Source organism: Tachyglossus aculeatus, chromosome X2, assembly GCF_015852505.1.
Source record: "Tachyglossus aculeatus isolate mTacAcu1 chromosome X2, mTacAcu1.pri, whole genome shotgun sequence".
In the NCBI taxonomy this organism is placed as follows: Eukaryota; Metazoa; Chordata; class Mammalia; order Monotremata; family Tachyglossidae; genus Tachyglossus; species Tachyglossus aculeatus.
The window spans coordinates 26,615,573-26,634,407 of NC_052100.1; the positions used below are offsets into that span (position 1 = coordinate 26,615,573).

At 46.4% G+C, this 18,835-nt stretch overlaps 1 protein-coding gene across 1 annotated transcript in view; it reads right to left on the reverse strand.

Annotated features, from left to right (window-relative positions):
- Nucleotides 1–18,835, reverse strand: part of ATXN1 (ataxin 1) — a 124,281-nt gene that overhangs the window by 90,656 nt on the left and 14,790 nt on the right. Inside the window, exon 2 of the mRNA XM_038770938.1 lies at nucleotides 14,025–14,155. The gene's annotated coding sequence lies outside the window, so the exon portion shown is untranslated. The remainder of the gene's footprint in view (nucleotides 1–14,024; nucleotides 14,156–18,835) is intronic.

Sequence of the window (18,835 nt, forward strand, 5' to 3'; positions counted from 1 at the left end):
GACACATGTGCATCTATCCACCCACCTCATCACCTATCTACCAATCAATCAATGGTATTTTGTTGAGCGCTTACTGTGTGCAGAGCATTGTACGAAGCACTTGGGAAAGTACAATGTAACAGGATTGGCAGAAACGATCTCTGCCCACAATGAACTTACAATCTACAGGGAGAAGCAGACATTAAAATAGATAATGATAGGGGAAATAGCAGAGTATGAGAGTATTTATTCATTCATTCATTCATTCATTCAATCGTATTTATTGAGCACTCACTGTGTGCAGAGCACTGTACTAAGCACTTGGGAAATTATGTAAGTAAGGTGAGGCTGGGGTGAGTATCAAGGTGCCTAAGGAGTACGTAGCCAAGTGCATAGTTGATGCCAAGGGGAGGGCAGAAGGAGGAAATAAAGAGGCTAGTTTATTTACATTTATCTATATATGCCTATATGAATAGTGGTGGTATCATTCCTAACTCAATCCTACGAGTAGGAATATTTTTTTACCATTCTCCCAGAATGCACATTCCAGGGTTCTGGTCTTCTCCAATTGGAAAGAAACTTTCTGAATCATTTAATATAATCAACCAGTTCCCACCAGTGGGAAGGCAAATCCTTCATTTTGGCCACAGGGGTCCCATTTAGTCAATTACTTCACCAATAATTGACTAGGCTGCTAACAAACCTGGAACAGACAAGACTCCATTGGTTCTCTTCTGCTAAGTAACTTCCTGAGAGGAAGTTGAGCAGTTTGCCACCATAATTAACTTAATGGCACCTCAGAGGCTGGGAAGAGACAGTGCCAAATTTACCCTTCTCCACCCTCTCTCCTCACACCCAAGAGCATAGGGGCCCAATTTTCATCATGGGCATCAGGAATAAAAGGGAGCAGGGTTACTGGCTGGAGGAAGGACTGGGAGAAGACAAGCTTCAATGAGATAATAGGGCAGAGAACCACCATTTTGTTTCTTCGGCCATGACAGGAAACGCTCAGGTTGTTATCAGAGACTCGGGAAAAGCACGCCTGGTAGTCAAGCTCAGAAGCTGAGGTAACCGCCATCCCCATGGAGTCAGATGCTAAAAGGATCGGTCAGCTATTTTTAATTTTTTCCCTCCTTCACTCTTCTGTTTGTAAAAAAAAGAGGAAGAAACGACTGCTGGGAATCTTACTGCCAAGTGCCTCAATTTCCCAGGAAGATTCCTTCCCAGTTATTAAAGAGGAGGTGGTGGCATTCAGGAAGTTGTTGTTAAACAATTTGAGAATCCCTGAAGATGTCTCCCAAGTGCTTAGTGCAGTGCTCTGCACACAGTAAGTGCTCAATAAATACGACTAACTAGAAACGGTTCTAGTTTGTATTGTCACTGTGGCCGACAGGACGCCACCCGCTCGATATTTTGTTGTCTTCTTGAGGAAATACCAAGGTACCTGTACAATGGCTAGAGTAATGACCTACCAGCTGAGCAGACTATGAATAGGTTGTGAGAATGCTCCCCTTTACAGAACACTGTCAGGTGGAAAGTACCAATCAATCGTATTTATTGACTGCTTACTGTGTGTAGAGCACTGCTCTAAGCACTTGGGAGAGTACAACACAACAATATCACAGATACATTTCCTGCTCACAATGGGCTTACAGTCTAGAGGAGGAGACAGACATTAGTATAAATTATGGATATGTACCTAAGTGCTATAGGATTTGGGGTGGGGGCCGGGGGTGGTGGTGGTTGTGAATGAAGGGAACAAGCAAGGGAGATGCATAAGGCAGTGGGAAAAGAGGAAATGAGGACTTAGAGAAGGCCTCTTGGAGGAGATGTGCCTTCAATAAGGCTTTGAAGGTGGGGAGAATCATTGTCCGTCGGAGATGAGGAGTGGGGCTGTTGCAGGTTAAAGGTAAGACAAGGGTGCAAAGTTGGTGGTGAGATAGACAACAGCGAGGTACAGTGAGAAGGTTGGCATTACAAGAGTGAAGTGTGTGGGGTGGATTGTAGTGGCAGAGTCTTGAGGTGAAGTAGGAGGGGTAAGGTGATTGAGTGCTTTAAAGCCGATGGTAGGGAACTTTTGTTTGATGTGGAGGTGGATGGACAACCACTGGAGGTTCTTGAAGAATGGGGAAAACACGGTCTGAACATTTCTGTAGAAAAATCAATCAATCAATCAATCAATCGTATTTATTGAGCGCTTACTATGTGCAGAGCACTGTACTAAGCGCTTGGGAAGTACAAATTGGCATCACATAGAGACAGTCCCTACCCAACAGTGGGCTCACAGTCTAAAAGGGGGAGACAGAGAACAGAACCAAACATACCAACAAAATAAAATAAGTAGGATAGAAATGTACAAGTAAAATAAATAAATAAATAGAGTAATAAATATGTACAACCATATATACATATATACAGGTGCTGTGGGGAAGGGAAGGAGGTAAGACGGGGGGATGGAGAGGGGGACGAGGGGAGAGGAAAGAAGGGGCTCAGTCTGGGAAGGCCTCCTGGAGGAGGTGAGCTCTCAGCAGGGCCTTGAAGGGAGGAAGAGAGCTAGCTTGGCGGATGGGCAGAGGGAGGGCATTCCAGGCCCGGGGGATGACGTGGGCCGGGGGTCGATGGCGGGACAGGCGAGAGCGAGGTACAGTGAGGAGATTAGTGGTGGAGGAGCGGAGGGTGCGGGCTGGGCAGTAGAAGGAGAGAAGGGAGGTGAGGTAGGAGGGGGCGAGGTGATGGAGAGCCTTGAAGCCCAGGGTGAGGAGTTTCTGCTTGATGCGCAGATTGATCGGTAGCCATTGGAGGTTTTTGAGGAGGGGAGTAATATGTCCAGAGCGTTTCTGGACAAAAATGATTCGGGTGGCAGGGTGAAGGATGGACTGGAGCGGGGAGAGACAGGAGGCAGGGAGGTCAGCAAGGAGGCTGAGACAGTAATCAAGGAGGGATAGGAGGATAAGTGCTTGGATTAACACGGTAGGAATTTGGATGGAGAGTAAAGGGTGGATTTTAGTGATTTGTGAAGGTCAAACAGACAGGATTTAGTGATAGAGTGAACATGTGGGTTGAATGAGAAAGAGGATTCAAGGATAATGCCAAGATAACACCACTCTCGGAATATTCCCAACATCTTTCTGGAGGCTTCCCACATAAATGAGAAATAGCCCAAATGAACCATGTGATTTGGATGGCTTCAACTGCCTGCCTCAGCTCCAGCCCTAACTGTTTCCCGGAGAAAGGGCTCAGCATTACTAAATCTTTGGGGGTCGAGGCCAGATTCATTCACACTTTAAGCCAGACTTCAAAACCACAGAGGGTTTGCAAGGTTTCTCATAGTTGAAGGTATCCTCTCCCATGATGCGGCCACTCAGACTCACTGCTCAAGCTGAGAGGGCTTTCCTTTACCCTGTTTTTTTAATGGTATTTGTTAAGCACATACTATGTACCAGGTTCTGTATTAAGCTATGTGGTAGATACCAGGTTCGTTCGTTCAGTCGTATTTATTGAGTGCTTACTGTGTGCAGAGCACTGTACTAAGCGCTTGGGAAGTGCAAGTTGGCAACATATAGAGACGGTCCCTACGCAACAGCGGGCTCACAATCTAGAAGGGGGAGACAGACAACAAAACAAGACATATTAACAAAATAAAATAAATAGAATAAATATGTACAAGTAAAATAGAGTAATAACTATGTACAAACAAACACACACACACACACACACACACACATATACAGGTGCTGTGGGGAGGAGAAGGAGGTAAGGCGGTGGGGATGGGGGGGAGAGGAAGGAGGGGGCTCAGTCTGGGAAGGCCTCCTGGAGGAGGTGAGCTCTCAGGTTGTCAGGTTGGACACAGTCCCTGTCCTGCATGGACCTCACAATCTTAATCCCCATTTTACAGATTCATTCATTCATTCATTCAATCATATTTATTGAGTGCTTATTGTGTGCAGAGCACTGTACTAAGCGCTTGGGAAGTACAAGTTGGCAACATATAGAGACAGTCCCTACCCAACAGTGGGCTCACAGTCTAGAAGGGGAAGACAGAGAACAAAACAAAACATATTAACAAAATAAAATAGAGTAAATATGTACAAATAAAATAAATAGAGTAATAAATACATGCAAACATATATACATATATACAGGTGCTGTGGGGAGGAGAAGGAGGGGGAGAGGGAGGAGGAGGCTCAGTCTGGGAAGGCCTCCTGGAGGAGGTGAGCTCTCAGTAGGGCTTTGAAGGGAGGGAGAGAGCTAGCTTGGCAGATGTGTGGAGGGAGGGCATTCCAGGCCAGGGGGAGGACGTGGGCTGGGGGTCGACAGCGGGACAGGTGAAAACGAGGCACGGTGAGGAGATTAGCGGCAGAGGAGCGGAGGGTGTGGGCTGGGCTGGAGAAGGAGAGAAGGGAGGTGAGGTAGGAGTGGGCGAGGGGATGGACAGCCTTGAAGCCGAGATGAGGTAAAGAGAAGTGAAGTGACTTGCCCAAGGTCACACAACACAAATGGTGGAGCTCAAATTAGAACCCAGGACCTTCTGATTCTGGGTAGACTGTGCTCTATCCATTAGGCCAGGCTGCTAGCGTGGCTTAGTGGAAAGAGCCCGGGCTTTGGAGTCAGAGGTCATGGGTTCAAATCCCAGCTTCGCCAACTGTCAGCTGTGTGACTTTGGGCAAGTCACTTAACTTCTCTGTGCCTCAGTTACCTCATCTGTAAAATGGGGATTAAGACTGTGAGCCCCCCGGGGACAACCTGATCACCTTGTATCCCCCCAGCATTTAGAACAGTGCTTTGCACATAGTAAGCGCTTAACAAATGCCATTATTATTATTATTATTATTATTATTATTATTATTATTATTATTATGCCTGACCCAGTGGATAGAGCACAGGCCTGGAAGTCAGAGGGCCTGGGTTCTAGTCCAGCTCCACTACTTGTCTGCTGTGTGACCTTGGGCAAGTTACTTACCTTTTCTGGGCTTCAGTTACCTCATCTGTGAAATGGGAAATGGGGATTAAGACTGCAAGCCCCATGCGGGACAGGGACTGTGTCCAACCTGATTAGGTCATATCTAACTCGGCACTTAGGACAGCGCATGGCACACCATGTTCTAAACAACTACAATTTTAAAAATACAAAAAACTCCTAAAAACGCAATTTTACCATACGGTTTGACTAGAACACTATTAGGGAAAGAAGGCTCTCTGGCTTGACAATGCCAGCCTGTTTGAATTCGGCAGGCCGTGGTGTTGGAAGAAACAGCTTATATCGTGTGACGGGGCAGGTTCTACAGTGCAATTTTTCCTTCCCATGGGGTTTTGTGTTATACCCACAACCCCCATGATAGAGCGTGTCGGTCTTTTTCGGTGTGTGATCATGTCGGTGTCTTATCTTGTCCTCAAAACATTTGGAGAAGCAGGGAGTGGCTCAGATTCTAATGCCAATTTTACTGATGAGGAATCTGAGGCCCAGAGAGGTTGTCACTTGTCCAGGGTCAAGCAGCAAGCCCGAGCCCCCTCTCCATCCCCCCATCTTACCTCCTTCCCTTCCCCACAGCACCTGTATATATGGTTGTACATATTTATTACTCTATTTATTTCTTTCTTTATTTTACTTGTACATATCTATCCTATTTATTTTATTTTGTTGGTATGTTTGGTTTTGTTCTCTGTCTCCCCCTTTTAGACTGTGAGCCCACTGTTGGGTAGGGACTGTCTCTATGTGTTGCCAATTTGTACTTCCCAAGCGCTTAGTACAGTGCTCTGCACATAGTAAGCGCTCAATAAATACGATTGATGATGATGATGAGGCTGAAAAAAAAACTAGAACCCCGGTGTCATGCCTTCCGGCTCAGTGACCCTGCCATTACATCCCATAGACCCATTTAGCAGCCAGCTAAGTTCCTGCCAGCCTGAAATTCTCCAAGGGCAGGCAGACTTGCCCAAAGAAAAGGAGGGGAGGAAAAAGAACCAATTCTGCGAGTTCATCCCAGCCACCTTTAACCGCCTCCACAGCCCTCTCTCTGAACTCACAGAAGAGGACAGTCTAGGGGCACAAAAGGCAAATTGGACCACTGATAATGAACTGATGGCAGGTAGGGAGTTTCCCACACGGTTCTTGTTGGCGTATGCACTAGTGTGCACGTAATTCCCCTACACTAGGGACTGGAAATTCAGCTCTCACTTCGTAGACCACAGAATGCAGTTTAGAGCAGCACAACCCACCGCTTTCTAGGGGAGATCAAATTCCCCCATCTAAAGCAGCTTCCCTGAAGAGAAAGAGGATTTGGGATTTGCATGCAAAGGGCAATTCTTGCACTCATAAAAGGCACAAGATGGGATCATTTCTCTCTAAGGAAACATCTGCAAATCTTCACCACCACAGTTGACACTACCACTGCCCTTACTGTCTCTCAAGTCCCTATTTTGCCTCTTCTTGACTCATCTCTCTCTTTCAACCGGCATATTCAGTCACCAAATCCCATCAGTTCTGTCTTCATGACAACACCATCATCCGTCCCTTCCTGTTCATCCAAACAGTCAACGCGTGGGTCCCAGCACGGCTCAAATCCCAGCCTCCTCACTGACCTCCCTGCCTCCAGCCTCTCCCCCTCTTGAGTCCATATTTCACTCGGCTGTACCGGGGGATTTTTCTAAAGCATCATCCTGTGCACATCTCCCCCCTCCTAAAAAACCTCCAATGGCTGTCCATTCCTCTCTGCAGCAAGCAGAAACTCTTGACCATCAGCTTTAAGACACTTAGTTGACTCTCTCCCTCCTTATCCCATCCCTTCCCCTGCTACAGCCCAGCTCATACATTTTGCTCCTCTCAAGCCAGTTTACTCACTGTGTCTCATTCTCGTCTCTCCCACCACTGACCTCTCTCTCACGCCCTCCTGGACTGGAACTCCTTTCCTCTCCACATGCGAAAAACCACCACACTCCCCATTTTCAAAGCCCTTCTAAAATTGCATCTCCTGCAGGAAGTCTTTCCTGACAAATCGCTCATCTCTCCATCCTCTCCCAGCTGCCTTTTTATCACTTCCGGCCACCTACTCACTGGAGTACTTATACAGTCCCCGCGGCACTATCGTATACACTTTCGTACTCTACTACTTTCTCCTACTTAAATTTTATTTGATCGCTGTCTCTCCCACCCCTAGATTGCAAGCTTCTTCAGAGAAGGGATCAAATCTATTAACTCTATTATTCCCTCCTAGCGTCCTGCACAGAGTAAGCGCTCAATAAACACCACTGAGTGATTGAGTCCTGGACTCTAACCTTTCCCACTCCCACTGCACAGAGGCCAGTCAGCCCACTGCATTTGCTCCCATCTCTTGCTCCTTTACGAAATATATCTCACCCAAATGCAAACCGCGCTTTTGTGGGAAAAGACCATTTCCAGGTGGATGTAACGTATTAACCCTTCCCCTTCCGCTGTGGAAGTGAACACGAGTGTCGACGGTGAGGAAACAGGGAGGGATGGAACAGCTTCCGCTACGAGCCCAACAGCCCTGGATGCTGCAAACCTCTGAAATGAGAAAGGAGAAGGGGGGCGGGGGAGGAATCCCTGCCATTTCCTAGCCAAGAAATAAGAATCCTTTGGGTAGGACATCATGTAGCCCCCAGGGTCCGGAGGGACTTATCTTTGAGGAGGCAGATGGGAGAGTTGCCCAGTTGCCGTGAGGCTTTTTCACCACGTGGAGGACTAAAGTCACTTCAGGAATTCTTCTCTTAGCTGGCTGGCAACTCTCTCACCCTCGGCCAGCCAGATCCGGCTCCTACAAAGCACAGAGCCCTGCCTTCACAGGGGCCCTATGAGGTGGACGGATCCCTCACACAGGAAGCTGAAACACACACACACACACACACACACACACACACACACACACACACACGCAAACGCACCCTCTATACCTCACCTACGAACCCTCGGCGAAGGGGATTGTGATAAGTTCAGATTGGGATCGTTCTACCGTTTCGGAAGGGGCCTTAAGGGAAACCCGTTTTATGGCTATCTAGGCTTAAACTGCTCTCCAAGAATAAAGTGCCCCTGGCCTTTCGATCGCCAGTATTTCAAGCGCCAAAGGGCTAATGCCTTTAATATCCACAATGGGAAGAGCATGAACTTATTATGAACTCTTGACTACCGACTTTGAAGCGCTCAATCAGCTCACTTGCCCACTTATCCTTGCTCCCTTCACATTACAACCCAGCTTGCACTCTTTGTTCTTCTTAAGCCAATCTACTCACTGGACTTCCTTCTCATTTCTCCCGCCACTGACCTCTTTGCTCTCCCTTCTGCCTCCACCTCCTTCCCCCTTCATCTCCACGAGACCACCGCTCTCCTCATCTTCAAAGCCTTTCGGAAATCACATCTCTTCCAGGAGGCCTTTGCGGATTAATTTTTCATCTCCCCAACTCACGTTTCCCTCGACCTCCCACTTCAGCACTTCCTCTCACTTGGGGGCTCACCTGAGTGAGAGTGTGGCCTGGTGGAAGGGTCATGGGGCTGGGAGGCGGGGGAGGGGACTGGGTTCTAATCCCGGTTCCACCACAAGCCTGCTGTGACTTAAATCACTTAATAGCTCTGTGCCTCAGTCTCCTCAACTGTAAAATGGGGGGAAAATACCTGTTCTCCTTGACTCCTAGACTGTGAACCCTGCCTGGGACAAGAACTGTGACCCATTTGATTATTTCATAATCTACTCCAGTGTTTAGCACACAATAAAAATAATAACGGTATTTGTTAAGCGCTTATTATATCTTTCACTGTATTGCTTCCTCCAATCTGTAATTTATTTTAGTGCCCATCTCCCTGCTAGATCATAAGCTCCCTAAGGACAAGCTTCACGTCTATGAGTGCTAATTCTATCTGCCCGCAGGCAAGCAATGAAAACATTTCATCACCTGCTTGATCCCAGAGGGGTTGTCCCAGGGGCAGGCCCTGGGTTTGAGAAGTGACCGTGAAAATAGGGGGTCACATAGAGACTCTTGACTAGCTTTCGCCACCTCGTATTTAGGATTTCTTTGCTTGGGTCTCCCCATCTCTCACAGTTTCCCTCCTCCCAAGATCATCATCCATCCGTGCCTCACTCTCAAACCTCCTGCCTTTGAAGCCTCCCTCCCCAACAAAATCTACCCAGCCATAGATTTCCCAGTACTTAAAGCCTCCTAAAATCCTACTCTCTGAGAACCCTTCCCTGATTCATTCAAAATACCTTAAATGGGCCAATTCAACAGTTGCCCTGAGCACCGATGCATTTTGAAGTTATCCTCAGCACTCATGTTCATAGTCACATTCATTTGTATATTCAACTATTTATTCAGCTATTTCATCATTATCATTCATCATTTCTTTGACTCATTCAAAATTATGTTGTAAAATGGGGATTCAATCAATCAGTGTGCAGAGCACTGTACTAAGCACTTAGGAGAGTACAATAAAATGGAGTTGGTACACACAAAGAGGGTACAGTCTACTAGGACTCTGATATTCAGTACCCTTCTCCCTTCCCTTTATTCTGGGGGCCCTGATTGGAAGTGTGTCTGCACTTGTCACAAAATAAATACTTAACAAACACAACAATTATCATTATTTGCTCTTCCTCTTGCTACTACTTTTTGTAAGAACGTTTTGTCTGTCTGCCTCAACAATTAGAGATCGTCAGCTCCTTGAGGATACGGAATCCATGTCTTGCTTCTTCTCTAGTCTCCCAAGCCTTAGAACAGTGTATTTTGCACTCAGGAAGTGCTCGATAATTACAATGAATTGATGACCGATTCCTTGCTTATCTGTAAAATGTGGATTTGGTACCTGTATTCCCTCCTAAATAGACTGTGAGCCCCATGTGGAACAGGGGCTGTGTCTGACCTGATGATCTTGTACTTCTCCCTGCATTTAGAATAGTACTTGACACACAGTAAGTGCTCAACAAATATTATTATTGTTATTATCATTATTGAACAAACCCATGGGAAGGGTGGAGAGGAGAGACATTTGTTCAAGCTTCCTCAGAAAGTTCCACCCCTCACACATATCTTCTTCCTGTGTCAGTTGGTACTACCCTATCTCCAATCTTTGACTTTTCCTGGCGTGGAACCAGAAAACTCTGCAAACTATGCAGGTTTGTGCGGAGGAAAACGGGAAGTAGGAAAAGGACCCACACTTAGACAACGTCTGCAAGGACTTGGGAGGGTGAAAAATAGTCTGTCTTCAGTGAGAGTCTGGATCTTCCTTCAGCCACTAGAAACTAACCCTGTCTTCATTGCAAACAGAAATCTTTCGTTGAAACTGGATTTTCTTCTGCTGTCATGGCATTCCATGGAACTGGCTTTGGGGCAGAAACTGTACTGGAACAAGGGGAAAATATGATCTCAATGTCATAAAAACACACTCAGATTATGAAAAGCTAGTCATTTCCAAATTTCCAGAGAAAACTGGGAAGCCCCCAAGAAAAATGTAGTTTGGCAGTGAGAGACGGGAGCCTCAGAACTGGAGCAACTAATTTGAATTGAACTTTTTTTTCCTCTCTCTGGTTTCTTTACCCACTAAGTTTGTGGAAGGATTGCTTAATTACTTTGCCTATACTGGGGCATCTGATGGTCTATTCTACAGGTACTTCTTTGCAAACTCCATTAAATACCTGGGATTTGTGAACACAGTGAAAACAAAGAGCAGGGGAAAGAAAAACAGACTGAAGGTGGAAGCTACTTCAAGACGGTCTGGTGCTCAATAATGGCTACTCCTACATATCAATCAATTGTGTTTATTGAGCACTTACTGTGCATGAGAGCACCATACTAAGCGCTTGGGAGAGTATAACAGAGTTGGTGAGCCCACTGTTGGGTAGGGACTGTCTCTATATGTTGCCAATTTGTACTTCCCAAGCGCTTAGTACAGTGCTCTGAACATAGTAAGCGCTCAATAAATACGATTGATGATGATGATGATAAATTCCTTGCCCACAGTGATCTTATAGTCTAGAAGGGGAGGCAGACATTAATATAAATAAATACAGTTATGTACATAAGTGCTGTGGGGCTGAGGAAGGGGTGAATAAAGCATGCAAATCCAAGTGGAAGGGCAACACAGAAGGGAGTGGGAGAAGAGGAAATGAGAGCTTAGTCAGGGAAAGCCTTTTGGAGTAGATGGGCTTTTAATAAGGCTTTGGGATTGGGGAGAGTGATTGTCCATTGGAAATGAAAAGGGAGGGCATTCCAAGCCAGAGGCAAGATGTGGGTGGGAGGTCAATGATGAGATGGATGAGATTAAGGCCCAGAGAGTAGGCTGACATTAGAGCAGTGAAATGTGTGGACTGAGTGACTTGGAAATCAGTGAAGTAAGGTAGGAGGGGGCAAGGTGACAGAGTGTTTAAAAGCCTATGGTAAAGAGCATCTGTTTGATGCCGAGGTGGATGGACAACCACCGGAGGCTTTTGAGGACTGGGGAAGCATGGACTGAACCATTTGTAGAAAAATGATCCAGGCAGCAGAGTCAAGTATTACAACTACTACTGACACCGGATAACTAGGGCATTCTTTACCATAACACCATGCTGCCTGTGATTGACTGAAATGTCATTATCCTGCTGTCACATATGATGAGCATAGCAAAAGTTAAGCAAGCCTTGAAGGAGTTAATGTGCCTTGTAAAAGTCTTACTTAGGAATCAGTTAACCAGGGAAAGTTGAATGAATCTATAAGCTTTCATTGTCCTTTCGTACAAGCATTTCCCCTAGTTCATAGTCAGTCAATTGTATTTATTGAGTGCTTACTGTGTGCAAAGCACTGTGCTAATTATTTGGGAGAGTACAATATAACAGATTAACAGACAAGTTCCCTGCCCACGAGCTTACAGTCTAGAGGATTTACCAAAGTTCAGCACATATTCCCAATTTTCCATCTTAAGGCTTCGTCAAGGTTGATTTCTGCTCTCCAAAAGCTTCTCTGCCACCCCCCCACCAATTCTCCTCCTGGAGCAGGTGGGTGCCTGACTCGTGCCAGCTTTGATGGCATGAACCTTGGCGTGGCCTCGGCACCCCAGCTTTGTCCCAGGGAAAGTGAGGTTGCCAAGGGACTACCTTTTCCCATATCCTGGCCAGAGCTCCCCATTTCTCCCCGGCCCACTCCATGCTGCTTGCCCACAGCTCCTCCAACCTCCCGGCAGACCCTCTGAGCCACGATCTGGCTAAGGACCACCTGGCCCTGTGGCTGCCAGCTGTATTCTTCAGAGAGGCTTCCTCAGAGGAGCTGCCCACCCCAGGTTTTCCCGCTTCTTTTTGCCACCACCTCTCCCTCGGGAAAGCAGGGGACTAATAATCTGCACCTCTCTTGAGGGGTGATGCTATAACCTCGGGAAAACTGGACTACCCCCATGAATGAACACCCTAGAAGAAAGTCCTCGGTAAATGGCCGACTAGGCTGGCACAGCTGAAGAGGACCAATGTGGGCTGAGATGGGCTTGGCTCTCTGCCCTTGGGTCCCAGTACCAATGTGGACACTAAACCGGGTGTGTTGGGGGAGGCGTCTAGACCCCCTAAACTGTGAGCCTCCAAGTTCCTCAACTGATGCCCCTCCTTTGCTCATCCACCCCTCATCTCCCGACTTACTGTGGGGCCTGAATGGCAAGGCAAATGGAGGCCTGCTCTGATTCAGAGATACACCATAAGCAGTGAGGAGCAATGTAGTCTAGTGGATACAGCATGGGCCTGGGGGCCAGAGGAACTGGGTTCTAATCCCGGCTCCACCACCTGTCCACTGTGGGACCTTGGGCAAGTCACATTTCCTTGCTGTGTCTCAGTTCCCTCATCTGTAAAATAGGGATTCAATACCTGTCCTCCCCTCTACTTAGACTCTGAGCCCCATGTGGGACAGGGACGGTACCCAACCCGATTACCTTGTCTCTACACCAGTCAATCAGCAATCAATCATATTTATCAAGTGCTTACTGTGTGCAGAGCACTGTAATAAATGCTGGGGAGAGTACGATATAACATAGTTGGCAGACACGTTCCCTGCACAGAAAGAGCTTACAGTCTAGAGGGGAAGATAGGCATTAATATAAATAAATAAATTAAGGCTATGTACTTAAGTGCTGTGGGACTTAGGGAGGGGTGAGTAATGAGTGAAAATCCAAATGCAAGGGGCACGCAGCCCTTAGAACAGTGCTTGACACAAGTAAGTATTTAACAAATACTGTTATTATACGGGATTAGGGTATTTGCCCTAGACTGTGAGCCCACTGTTGGGTAGGGACCGTCTCTATATGTTGCCAACTTGTACTTCCCAAGCTCTTAGTACAGTGCTCTGCACACAGTAAGCGCTCAATAAATACGATTGAATGAATGAATTTGCCCATCTTTAATTCTGAATAGGCCCCGACTCTTTAAGTTCCTTGAGACTCAGAAATCTTTCTAGGAAGAGATTACAGCATGGCTCAGTGGAAAAAGCCCGGGCTTTGGAGTCAGAGGTCATGGGTCCAAATCCCAGCTCCGCCACTTGTCAGCTGTGTGACGTTGGGCAAGTCACTTACCTTCTCTGGGCCTCAGTTCCCTCATCTGTACAATGGGGATTAAGACTGTGAGCCCCCCGTTGGGACAACCTGATCACCTTGTAACCTCCCCAGCATTTAGAACAGTGCTTTGCACATAGTAAGTGCTTAATAAATGCCACCATTATTATTATTATTATTTCCTAGGTAGAAATCTTGGTAAGACAACCATATCCCAGGATCAGTCGAAAACCTTCAGGTGCTCTGTGGAAAGAGGCAGTGCTAAAGTTGATAACTGTTCAAGTGCAACAGTTTGAAGGGTTTTGCAACCATCGGAGATAAACTATCACTGGATTCTCCCTTCTATTGCTTGTTCCTCCTCAGCTAGGTTATAGACACTGCCCAGGTGGATGGTACACAAAGAGAAGAATTTCTCTTCCTTCCCCCCCAAAAAAAGATAGTAAATTGAATGCCTGCCATCAAAGGCTCACTGAAGCCCCATCGCAAGCCCAGATAATGCAAACCAAATGATTGCTGCAGATGTTTATGATTTGGAACTTACAACATTCACTGTGTTCTTTCTGCGGGGAGTAGCATACGCTCTCTCGCTTCACCTGGGGGATTATTCAGGAGGGGCCTCTGTTGCTTCAAGATCCTGGTGCCTTTTCTCTTTCGCACGCAAGTGAGGAGCTCCTACATTGAAGTCACAGGACATGGAAAGATTGAAGGCAGAAGAAAGAGAAAAGGAGAAAGGCATCAAATTATTGGGATGGTCTGAGCAAATCTGTCTGTCGTGGTGACTGAATCCGATATGTTCCAGTGGCCATCTCCTCTTCACTCCCAGGTCTCCTCCTCTAGACTCTAAATGTTGTGGGTAGGAAACGTTTCTACCAACTCCATTGTATCACACTCCACCAAGTACTTAGAACAAAGTAGCATAGCCTAATGGATAGAGCCTGGGCTTGGGAGACAGAAAGATCTGGATTCTAGTCCTGGCTCCACCACTTATTGGCTCTGTGACCTTGGGCATTTCACTTCCCTGTGCCTCAATGACCTCATCTATAAAATGAGGATTAAGACTGTGAGCTTGTATCTGCCCCAGCACTCAGAACGGTAAATGCTTAACAAATTCCATTAAAAAAAATTAAGCGCTCAATATATGTCACTGATTATGTCAATCCTTGCCTGGTTTTGGCGTAACCTAGGGGACACTGCACCACCCAGCCAATTTCCTAGTAGCTTTGTGTTTGATTGTTTTATGGTATTTGTTAAGCACTTATTATATGTCAAACACTGTTTTAAACACTGGGGTAGATACAGGTTAATTAGGTTGGACAGAATCCCTGCCCCCATGGGGCTCACAGTCTAAGTAGGAGGGAGAACAGGTATGAAATCCCCATTTTACGGTTGAGGAAACTGAGGCAGAGAGAAGCCAGGGTCAATTCAGGGAGAATGCTGCTCTGTACCTAGCATTGCCACTGACTGCCCCCTTTGTCAAGGGAAAGGTCACCTGACTGCTGGAAGTCTTTGTGTCTCCTCGGGGACAAAGGGGGAAAGAGCGGTCATCTTTTCTACTCTGCTCCCTATGAGCTTAGTTGAGAAGATCAAGCAGGTCAGGTTTGCCGTGCACTCTGGGGTAGAAAGGCAGTATGTCAAGGAGGAGAGTATCCTTACTGGTCACTCCTGTTACCTGACCCGACTGGAGCCAGAATGTCAAAAGCAGATTTGGCTTGATGCCAACTGTAATTACTCTCTGGGCATCCAAGTATCTTTGCATCAGGGTTGCTAAAGCTCATCTTATAGGGGAGGAAAAACACCCAGGGAATTTTGAAACTAGAGAGCAGAGGTAAGGGCAAAAGTGAGGAGGGAGGTAGAGGGTAAGCACAGAGAGAAATGAAGGAGAAGGGAAATGGGGGAGAAATAGAGAAGGGAAGAAATTGAGCAGGGGAAGAAATGGAGGGGAGAAGAAAGAGGAGGAACAAACTTAATTCAGTGACTGGCATAGTAAGTGCTTAACAAGTAACAATAAAAACAAAAAAAGAAGAGGAGAAACTGAGAGGGAGGAGAGATGGACAGGGAGAGATCAAAGGATGGGGTAAGGAGGAGGGAAAACAGTGTGGAAGAAAGATAAGGAGAGGCAGGGAGGTAGAAGAAAAGAGAAGAGAAGAGACAGGCTAATAGGGGACAGAAGAGAGGCAAATGAGGTGTGTGGTGATCTCGCTACAGAGAATACACCTCATAACTACCTGATATTGTTGAGTATACAGTGTTAAGTGCATTATATGGGTTTGTGGTGCTGTGAAATTTTCCATCTGGCTTCTCTCCAGATCCAAACCCCTGAGAAGGAGCACACTGAAAAGTGGCACAGCAAAGCATGGCTAAAAGAGGCTCAAATCCCCATCACAAATATTTTCCACACCTGGGGTTCTTGATCTTTCTCCTTTTCTTGAGCCAGAAACGCTATTTCCAGGCCAACACTATCAAGCTGTTTTGACTTGTGTGCCCTTGAGATGCATACCTGAGGTAGAGGAACTTCCATTAGTGGCTTTGGGGTTTAGGGACTATGAAAAACATGGAATTTTAAGTACTGATTCCCACCAGCCAGCCACAGGGCATATTCATACCTTGGATTTTCCTGCTTGGGAAGCCCCAGGCCGACACAGTTGGAGGTTTGTAGTCTTGGCCTCTGCGATTTGCTAACACTTCCTAGGGAGACCGGTTCTCACTTACCAAAATTTTGGAATTGAGTCACTCCTCAAAGGTCAGACCGTGCCTACGAATGCATCCCATTATTTTGTCCCCATTCACCACCTATTCAAAATAGTAGTAACAGTAATGGTATTGACTGAGGGGCTACTTGGTGCACAGCACTGTACTGAACTCTTGGGAGACTACAACAGAATTAGCAGGCCTGATTCCCTACTTTAAGGACCTTGCAATCTTGTGGGGGCAGCAGACTCTGGAATGAATTACAGAGAATGGAAATAATACGGATCTGGGAGGATTCTAATCCCAGCTCCACCTCTTGCATGCTGTGTGACCTGGGCCAAATCAATTCACTTTTCTGTGCCTCAGTTTCCTCATCTGTAAAATGAGCACTCCCTTCTATTTAGAGCATGAGCCCCAAGTGGGACATGATCCGTCTCCAACCTGATTATCCTATATCTATCTCAGCATTCAGTACAGTGTTTGGCACACACTAAGTGCTTGATAAATGTCATTATAACAATAATTATTATTTAACATGCTTCATTCCAAGTACTAGGCCGGGAGACCTTCTGATGTGCAATTTTAGGGCAATGTCATCATGCTCACTGGTATTTATTGAGTGCTTATTGTATGCACAGCATTGTACTAAGTATTTAGTTGGAAGACACAGATACTTGGCGCTTACATATCATCAATGGTGGTTACTGAACACCTGAGGGCAAAGCTCTATGTTAGGCCCAAAGCAGGAGGGAGGGTCCCAACAGGAACAAAATATAAAACACTATCCTCCAGGGAAATACAATTTCCTGGAAGATAGGCACAAATTAATTACAAACTGTAGGATCAGGAGGATAGGGAAGACAGTCACAAATTATTTACAAACTGTGGGAGCAGGAACCTCCTTCCCTAACTGGAAAGAAGAAGTTTCACACTTTCTCCCAGGACCAAAGAGAAGTTGAAATCCCTTCTAGGAGCCCTCTGGTTTGGAAATGCTTCTATGCCATGAGAGGCCTGTACTCAGCAGGGCCCATAGGCAGGGCCTTCATGCCACTCCTCGCCAGGAGAAGGTTAAACATGATCCGGGCCGGGCCACCTGCCTGCCATCCACACGGAAAGTCAATTCCGGTCTCAAACATTCTCCGGAAACCAGAATCCCGCTCACCCTCCTCCGAACCTGTGAGTCAACAACAACTGACTGAGAAGCAGCGTGGCCTTGTGGCCAGAGCCCGGGCCTGGGATTCAGAAGGACCTGGGTGCTAATCCTGGCTCTGCCATCTGTCAGCCACGTGACCTTGGAAAAGTCACTTCACTTCTCTATGCCTCAGTTACCTCATCTCTAAAATGGGGATTAAGAGCGTGAGCCCCATGTGGGACAGGGACTGTGTCCGACCTTGTATCTACCCAGCACTTAGTGCCTGGCTTATAATAAGCACTTAACACACACCATTAAAAAAAAAACCAAACCTAAGAAACAACAGTTAATGAGCACTGCTTTGGGGCATAGTGCTTGCTGAAAATGGAGGAGGAAGGTAAGAATTTAACTCATTAATTGACTCAATCTGATCAGGTATGGTAAGTTATAATTAGTCCTCCAAATTATTGGTAGCCTCCCTTGGCACACGTGACTGGATACAGAATTGACCATACAGTCTATTTATTTTGACTACTTGTAAACATTTTTTATGTCTACCTTAGAACAAAAGCTCCTTGGGGGAAGGGAAGCGGTTTCCTGCCTCTGTTATATTTTCCCAAGCACTTAGTACAGTGCATGGCACCCAGAGGGTGCTCAATAATTACCTTTACTATTAAAAATTCAAGTTCTGCTTCAGCCAGGGGTACAAGGACTGTGTTTGACCTCATTATCTTGTATCTATCCCAGCTTTTAGTGGAGAGCTTGTTAAGTATGCACTTAGATACCATTATTATTATTACTACTACTAGTGACAATGATTTCTTACCCTCCCATGCGAATGAGACTGAAAAGACCGATGAGGGTTGGAAATACCCTTCCTCGTTGTTTATAAGAGTCGATCCTTCCTGCACTAGTCTGCTAAAATCATACCTCCTTCAGAAAGCCCTCCCTGACTAACCTCTCTTCCCTCCTCCTCTGTCACCAAGTATTAACCTCTCATCTCCCCACCCTATCTTCCTCCCTTCTGCGTCACCTCTGCACTTAAGTCTGCATTATCTTTTTGATACTCACCTAACTCCCACAGCCCTTAGGTCCAGATCCTTAGACTCTGCCTGCTGCTTCCCCTATCTGTGATTTATGTTAACATGTGCTGTCCCCCACCACTGGATTATAAGATTCTTGAGGACAGGGCGACTTTATGACTGTTATTGTATGCTCATCCAAGAGCATAGTACAGAGCTCTGCACACAGAGAGGGCCCAATAAGTACCATCAATTAGTTTTCAACATTGCCTTCCGGCAGCCCGACCTCAATGAAGACTTTGCTCTGGAGAGCAAATCTCCAGATTTCTGCCCACTGACTGGTTGGTTTGCTACACAGCTCCTCCCACCTCCAATGGCAAAAAAAGCACAATGTAGGGCAAAAGTATCGAGAGGACTCCAAAATACCAAAATTGGGGCAGGGGGAAGAGGGAGGAGAGAGGGAGAGAGGGAAGGTTGTGGGGGGGGGGGAGCAAAAGAGAGAGACAGAGA